Raw genomic sequence first — 8,717 nt, forward strand, 5'->3', positions numbered from 1 at the left:
ATAAGAATCCTGCCCGGTAGTTGAGATTTCTGGGTGGGGTGTAAGTGCGGGGCTTCTGTCATCCCTGCCTTTGATTTCTTTACCTCCAGAGTTGGTAAGTGCATATTTGCCTGAGGTGGGAAAAGTGTAGATCGTGCTTCAGATTTCATCCTGACCCTCTTGAATTCACCAGTATGCCGGCAATTATTTGCCATTTCCATAGCGTTTTGCACCGTAATAGTCATGAGGTCCGTCTCTGCAACCTGAAGCCTATGACGCTTTTAGCAGAGAACCCTCTGCTGAGGCCCAGGGAACCTGGTATTTCCCATACCTGGCACCGCAGCCTTGGAAGAGAGGATTGTTTTCAGTATTATTTCACCATCGTGTCACCACCGTTTCAAGAACGGGAGCCCTTTTCAACCATTAACGTAAGAATCCTTCTTTGGAGATGAGATATTTGTCTCGGGTGGCAAGTGCAGGGCCTCTGTCAATCCTGGGTTTGTTGGAGTAGCGCCAGACATGAGAAGTGCGCCTTTGTGGGACAGGTGAATAGTGCGGATCCTGTTTCAGTCTAAAGACTGAAACAGGATCCGCACTTTTCACCGTTCCTTTCAGAATCATTTGATTCATCAGCTAGGAACGGTGATTCCTTCTCCAGACCAATCGAAGGCTAGGCCAATGTAACTCGATCTTTCCAAGAGGTGTGTGGCACAACTTTTGAAAGAAGCGCTAGGTGGAGAACTGTTTGGTATTTTCCCGTAGCACTTTTCACCGTAATTGTCCTAAATTGGTCTCTCCATCCTTAAGCATACGAGAGATTTCACAGACGAAAGCAGGCTGAGGCCCAGTAAACTTGGCATTTCCAATAGTTGGTCCTAGAGACTACAAAGAAAGTGTTCTTTTAAGTAGTGTTCCACTGTGGTTTCACCATGATTTTCAGAACCCGAGCAGGTTTCTCGCATTAGCATAAGAATCCTGCCTGGTAGTTGAGATTTCTGGGTGGGGTGTAAGTGCGGGGCTTCTGTCAGCCCTGCCTTTGATTTGTTTACCTCCAGAGTTGGTAAGTGCATATTTGCCTGAGGTGGGAAAAGTGTGGATCGTGCTTCAGATTTCATCCTGACCCTTCTGAAATCACCAGTATGCTGGTAAGTATTGGACATTTCCATAGCGTTTTGCACCGTAATAGTCATGAGGTCGGTCTCTGCATCCTGAAGCCTATGATGCTTTTCACAGAGAACCCTCTGTTGAGGCCCAGGGAACTTGGTGTTTCCCAAACCTGGCACCGGAGCCTTGGAAGATAGGATTGTTTTCAGCATTATTTCACCATCCTTTCACCACCGTTTCAAGAACGGGAGCCCTTTACATCCGTTAGCATAAGAATCCTTCTTTGGAGATGAGATATTTTTCTGGGGTGGCAAGTGCAGGGCCTCTGTCAGTCCTGGGTTTGTTGGACTAGCGCCAGACATGAGAAGTGCGCCTTTGTGGGACAGGTGAATAGTGCGGATCCTGTTTCAGTCTAAAGACTGAAACAGGATCCGCACTTTTCACCGTTCCTTTCAGAATCATTTGATTCATCAGCTAGGAATGGCGATTCCTTCTCCAGACCAATCGAAGGCTAGGCCAGAGTAACTGGATCTTTCCAAGAGGTGTGTGGCACAACTTTTGAAAGAACCGCTAGGTGGAGAACTATTTGGTATTTTTCCGTAGCACTTTTCACCGTAATTGTCCTAATGTTGGTCTCTGCCTCCTGAAGCATACAAGAGTTTTCACAGACGAAAGCAGGCTGAGGCCCAGGAAACGTGGCATTTCCAGTAGGTGGTCCTAGAGACTACAAGGAAAGTGTTCTTTTAAGTATTATTCCACTGTGGTTTCACCATGATTTTCAGAACTCGAGCAGGTTTCTGGCATTAGCATAAGAATCCTGCCCGGTAGTTGAGATTTCTGGGTGGGGTGTAAGTGCGGGGCTTCTGTCATCCCTGCCTTTGATTTCTTTACCTCCAGAGTTGGTAAGTGCATATTTGCCTGAGGTGGGAAAAGTGTAGATCGTGCTTCAGATTTCATCCTGACCCTCTTGAATTCACCAGTATGCCGGCAATTATTTGCCATTTCCATAGCGTTTTGCACCGTAATAGTCATGAGGTCCGTCTCTGCAACCTGAAGCCTATGACGCTTTTAGCAGAGAACCCTCTGCTGAGGCCCAGGGAACCTGGTATTTCCCATACCTGGCACCGCAGCCTTGGAAGAGAGGATTGTTTTCAGTATTATTTCACCATCGTGTCACCACCGTTTCAAGAACGGGAGCCCTTTTCAACCATTAACGTAAGAATCCTTCTTTGGAGATGAGATATTTTTCTCGGGTGGCAAGTGCAGGGCCTCTGTCAATCCTGGGTTTGTTGGAGTAGCGCCAGACATGAGAAGTGCGCCTTTGTGGGACAGGTGAATAGTGCGGATCCTGTTTCAGTCTAAAGACTGAAACAGGATCCGCACTTTTCACCGTTCCTTTCAGAATCATTTGATTCATCAGCTAGGAACGGTGATTCCTTCTCCAGACCAATCGAAGGCTAGGCCAATGTAACTCGATCTTTCCAAGAGGTGTGTGGCACAACTTTTGAAAGAAGCGCTAGGTGGAGAACTGTTTGGTATTTTTCCGTAGCACTTTTCACCGTAATTGTCCTAAATTGGTCTCTCCATCCTTAAGCATACGAGAGTTTTCACAGACGAAAGCAGGCTGAGGCCCAGTAAACTTGGCATTTCCAATAGTTGGTCCTAGAGACTACAAAGAAAGTGTTCTTTTAAGTAGTGTTCCACTGTGGTTTCACCATGATTTTCAGAACCCGAGCAGGTTTCTCGCATTAGCATAAGAATCCTGCCTGGTAGTTGAGATTTCTGGGTGGGGTGTAAGTGCGGGGCTTCTGTCAGCCCTGCCTTCGATTTGTTTACCTCCAGAGTTGGTAAGTGCATATTTGCCTGAGGTGGGAAAAGTGTGGATCGTGCTTCAGATTTCATCCTGACCCTTCTGAAATCACCAGTATGCTGGTAAGTATTGGACATTTCCGTAGCGTTTTGCACCGTAATAGTCATGAGGTCGGTCTCTGCATCCTGAAGCCTATGATGCTTTTCACAGAGAACCCTCTGTTGAGGCCCAGGGAACTTGGTGTTTCCCAAACCTGGCACCGGAGCCTTGGAAGATAGGATTGTTTTCAGCATTATTTCACCATCCTTTCACCACCGTTTCAAGAACGGGAGCCCTTTTCAACCATTAACGTAAGAATCCTTCTTTGGAGATGAGATATTTTTCTGGGGTGGCAAGTGCAGGGCCTCTGTCAGTCCTGGGTTTGTTGGACTAGCGCCAGACATGAGAAGTGCGCCTTTGTGGGACAGGTGAATAGTGCGGATCCTGTTTCAGTCTAAAGACTGAAACAGGATCCGCACTTTTCACCGTTCCTTTCAGAATCGTTTGATTCATCAGCTAGGAACGGCGATTCCTTCTCCAGACCAATCGAAGGCTAGGCCAGAGTAACTGGATCTTTCCAAGAGGTGTGTGGCACAACTTTTGAAAGAACCGCTAGGTGGAGAACTATTTGGTATTTTTCCGTAGCACTTTTCACCGTAATTGTCCTAATGTTGGTCTCTGCCTCCTGAAGCATACAAGAGTTTTCACAGACGAAAGCAGGCTGAGGCCCAGGAAACGTGGCATTTCCAGTAGGTGGTCCTAGAGACTACAAGGAAAGTGTTCTTTTAAGTATTATTCCACTGTGGTTTCACCATGATTTTCAGAACTCGAGCAGGTTTCTGGCATTAGCATAAGAATCCTGCCCGGTAGTTGAGATTTCTGGGTGGGGTGTAAGTGCGGGGCTTCTGTCATCCCTGCCTTTGATTTCTTTACCTCCAGAGTTGGTAAGTGCATATTTGCCTGAGGTGGGAAAAGTGTAGATCGTGCTTCAGATTTCATCCTGACCCTCTTGAATTCACCAGTATGCCGGCAATTATTTGCCATTTCCATAGCGTTTTGCACCGTAATAGTCATGAGGTCCGTCTCTGCAACCTGAAGCCTATGACGCTTTTAGCAGAGAACCCTCTGCTGAGGCCCAGGGAACCTGGTATTTCCCATACCTGGCACCGCAGCCTTGGAAGAGAGGATTGTTTTCAGTATTATTTCACCATCGTGTCACCACCGTTTCAAGAACGGGAGCCCTTTTCAACCATTAACGTAAGAATCCTTCTTTGGAGATGAGATATTTGTCTCGGGTGGCAAGTGCAGGGCCTCTGTCAATCCTGGGTTTGTTGGAGTAGCGCCAGACATGAGAAGTGCGCCTTTGTGGGACAGGTGAATAGTGCGGATCCTGTTTCAGTCTAAAGACTGAAACAGGATCCGCACTTTTCACCGTTCCTTTCAGAATCATTTGATTCATCAGCTAGGAACGGTGATTCCTTCTCCAGACCAATCGAAGGCTAGGCCAATGTAACTCGATCTTTCCAAGAGGTGTGTGGCACAACTTTTGAAAGAAGCGCTAGGTGGAGAACTGTTTGGTATTTTCCCGTAGCACTTTTCACCGTAATTGTCCTAAATTGGTCTCTCCATCCTTAAGCATACGAGAGATTTCACAGACGAAAGCAGGCTGAGGCCCAGTAAACTTGGCATTTCCAATAGTTGGTCCTAGAGACTACAAAGAAAGTGTTCTTTTAAGTAGTGTTCCAGTGTGGTTTCACCATGATTTTCAGAACCCGAGCAGGTTTCTCGCATTAGCATAAGAATCCTGCCTGGTAGTTGAGATTTCTGGGTGGGGTGTAAGTGCGGGGCTTCTGTCAGCCCTGCCTTTGATTTGTTTACCTCCAGAGTTGGTAAGTGCATATTTGCCTGAGGTGGGAAAAGTGTGGATCGTGCTTCAGATTTCATCCTGACCCTTCTGAAATCACCAGTATGCTGGTAAGTATTGGACATTTCCATAGCGTTTTGCACCGTAATAGTCATGAGGTCGGTCTCTGCATCCTGAAGCCTATGATGCTTTTCACAGAGAACCCTCTGTTGAGGCCCAGGGAACTTGGTGTTTCCCAAACCTGGCACCGGAGCCTTGGAAGATAGGATTGTTTTCAGCATTATTTCACCATCCTTTCACCACCGTTTCAAGAACGGGAGCCCTTTACATCCGTTAGCATAAGAATCCTTCTTTGGAGATGAGATATTTTTCTCGGGTGGCAAGTGCAGGGCCTCTGTCAGTCCTGGGTTTGTTGGACTAGCGCCAGACATGAGAAGTGCGCCTTTGTGGGACAGGTGAATAGTGCGGATCCTGTTTCAGTCTAAAGACTGAAACAGGATCCGCACTTTTCACCGTTCCTTTCAGCATCGTTTGATTCATCAGCTAGGAACGGCGATTCCTTCTCCAGACCAATCGAAGGCTAGGCCAGAGTAACTGGATCTTTCCAAGAGGTGTGTGGCACAACTTTTGAAAGAACCGCTAGGTGGAGAACTATTTGGTATTTTTCCGTAGCACTTTTCACCGTAATTGTCCTAATGTTGGTCTCTGCCTCCTGAAGCATACAAGAGTTTTCACAGACGAAAGCAGGCTGAGGCCCAGGAAACGTGGCATTTCCAGTAGGTGGTTCTAGAGACTACAAGGAAAGTGTTCTTTTAAGTATTATTCCACTGTGGTTTCACCATGATTTTCAGAACTCGAGCAGGTTTCTCGCATTAGCATAAGAATCCTGCCCGGTAGTTGAGATTTCTGGGGGGGGTGTAAGTGCGGGGCTTCTGTCATCCCTGCCTTTGATTTCTTTACCTCCAGAGTTGGTAAGTGCATATTTGCCTGAGGTGGGAAAAGTGTAGATCGTGCTTCAGATTTCATCCTGACCCTCTTGAATTCACCAGTATGCCGGCAATTATTTGCCATTTCCATAGCGTTTTGCACCGTAATAGTCATGAGGTCCGTCTCTGCAACCTGAAGCCTATGACGCTTTTAGCAGAGAACCCTCTGCTGAGGCCCAGGGAACCTGGTATTTCCCATACCTGGCACCGCAGCCTTGGAAGAGAGGATTGTTTTCAGTATTATTTCACCATCGTGTCACCACCGTTTCAAGAACGGGAGCCCTTTTCAACCATTAACGTAAGAATCCTTCTTTGGAGATGAGATATTTTTCTCGGGTGGCAAGTGCAGGGCCTCTGTCAATCCTGGGTTTGTTGGAGTAGCGCCAGACATGAGAAGTGCGCCTTTGTGGGACAGGTGAATAGTGCGGATCCTGTTTCAGTCTAAAGACTGAAACAGGATCCGCACTTTTCACCGTTCCTTTCAGAATCATTTGATTCATCAGCTAGGAACGGTGATTCCTTCTCCAGACCAATCGAAGGCTAGGCCAATGTAACTCGATCTTTCCAAGAGGTGTGTGGCACAACTTTTGAAAGAAGCGCTAGGTGGAGAACTGTTTGGTATTTTTCCGTAGCACTTTTCACCGTAATTGTCCTAAATTGGTCTCTCCATCCTTAAGCATACGAGAGTTTTCACAGACGAAAGCAGGCTGAGGCCCAGTAAACTTGGCATTTCCAATAGTTGGTCCTAGAGACTACAAAGAAAGTGTTCTTTTAAGTAGTGTTCCACTGTGGTTTCACCATGATTTTCAGAACCCGAGCAGGTTTCTCGCATTAGCATAAGAATCCTGCCTGGTAGTTGAGATTTCTGGGTGGGGTGTAAGTGCGGGGCTTCTGTCAGCCCTGCCTTTGATTTGTTTACCTCCAGAGTTGGTAAGTGCATATTTGCCTGAGGTGGGAAAAGTGTGGATCGTGCTTCAGATTTCATCCTGACCCTTCTGAAATCACCAGTATGCTGGTAAGTATTGGACATTTCCATAGCGTTTTGCACCGTAATAGTCATGAGGTCGGTCTCTGCATCCTGAAGCCTATGATGCTTTTCACAGAGAACCCTCTGTTGAGGCCCAGGGAACTTGGTGTTTCCCAAACCTGGCACCGGAGCCTTGGAAGATAGGATTGTTTTCAGCATTATTTCACCATCCTTTCACCACCGTTTCAAGAACGGGAGCCCTTTACATCCGTTAGCATAAGAATCCTTCTTTGGAGATGAGATATTTTTCTGGGGTGGCAAGTGCAGGGCCTCTGTCAGTCCTGGGTTTGTTGGACTAGCGCCAGACATGAGAAGTGCGCCTTTGTGGGACAGGTGAATAGTGCGGATCCTGTTTCAGTCTAAAGACTGAAACAGGATCCGCACTTTTCACCGTTCCTTTCAGAATCGTTTGATTCATCAGCTAGGAACGGCGATTCCTTCTCCAGACCAATCGAAGGCTAGGCCAGAGTAACTGGATCTTTCCAAGAGGTGTGTGGCACAACTTTTGAAAGAACCGCTAGGTGGAGAACTATTTGGTATTTTTCCGTAGCACTTTTCACCGTAATTGTCCTAATGTTGGTCTCTGCCTCCTGAAGCATACAAGAGTTTTCACAGACGAAAGCAGGCTGAGGCCCAGGAAACGTGGCATTTCCAGTAGGTGGTCCTAGAGACTACAAGGAAAGTGTTCTTTTAAGTATTATTCCACTGTGGTTTCACCATGATTTTCAGAACTCGAGCAGGTTTCTCGCATTAGCATAAGAATCCTGCCCGGTAGTTGAGATTTCTGGGTGGGGTGTAAGTGCGGGGCTTCTGTCATCCCTGCCTTTGATTTCTTTACCTCCAGAGTTGGTAAGTGCATATTTGCCTGAGGTGGGAAAAGTGTAGATCGTGCTTCAGATTTCATCCTGACCCTCTTGAATTCACCAGTATGCCGGCAATTAGTTGCCATTTCCATAGCGTTTTGCACCGTAATAGTCATGAGGTCCGTCTCTGCAACCTGAAGCCTATGACGCTTTTAGCAGAGAACCCTCTGCTGAGGCCCAGGGAACCTGGTATTTCCCATACCTGGCACCGCAGCCTTGGAAGAGAGGATTGTTTTCAGTATTATTTCACCATCGTGTCACCACCGTTTCAAGAACGGGAGCCCTTTTCAACCATTAACGTAAGAATCCTTCTTTGGAGATGAGATATTTGTCTCGGGTGGCAAGTGCAGGGCCTCTGTCAATCCTGGGTTTGTTGGAGTAGCGCCAGACATGAGAAGTGCGCCTTTGTGGGACAGGTGAATAGTGCGGATCCTGTTTCAGTCTAAAGACTGAAACAGGATCCGCACTTTTCACCGTTCCTTTCAGAATCATTTGATTCATCAGCTAGGAACGGTGATTCCTTCTCCAGACCAATCGAAGGCTAGGCCAATGTAACTCGATCTTTCCAAGAGGTGTGTGGCACAACTTTTGAAAGAAGCGCTAGGTGGAGAACTGTTTGGTATTTTTCCGTAGCACTTTTCACCGTAATTGTCCTAAATTGGTCTCTCCATCCTTAAGCATACGAGAGTTTTCACAGACGAAAGCAGGCTGAGGCCCAGTAAACTTGGCATTTCCAATAGTTGGTCCTAGAGACTACAAAGAAAGTGTTCTTTTAAGTAGTGTTCCACTGTGGTTTCACCATGATTTTCAGAACCCGAGCAGGTTTCTCGCATTAGCATAAGAATCCTGCCTGGTAGTTGAGATTTCTGGGTGGGGTGTAAGTGCGGGGCTTCTGTCAGCCCTGCCTTTGATTTGTTTACCTCCAGAGTTGGTAAGTGCATATTTGCCTGAGGTGGGAAAAGTGTGGATCGTGCTTCAGATTTCATCCTGACCCTTCTGAAATCACCAGTATGCTGGTAAGTATTGGACATTTCCGTAGCGTTTT

This window comes from Lemur catta, chromosome 10 (assembly GCF_020740605.2).
Source record: "Lemur catta isolate mLemCat1 chromosome 10, mLemCat1.pri, whole genome shotgun sequence".
NCBI lineage: Eukaryota > Metazoa > Chordata > Mammalia > Primates > Lemuridae > Lemur > Lemur catta.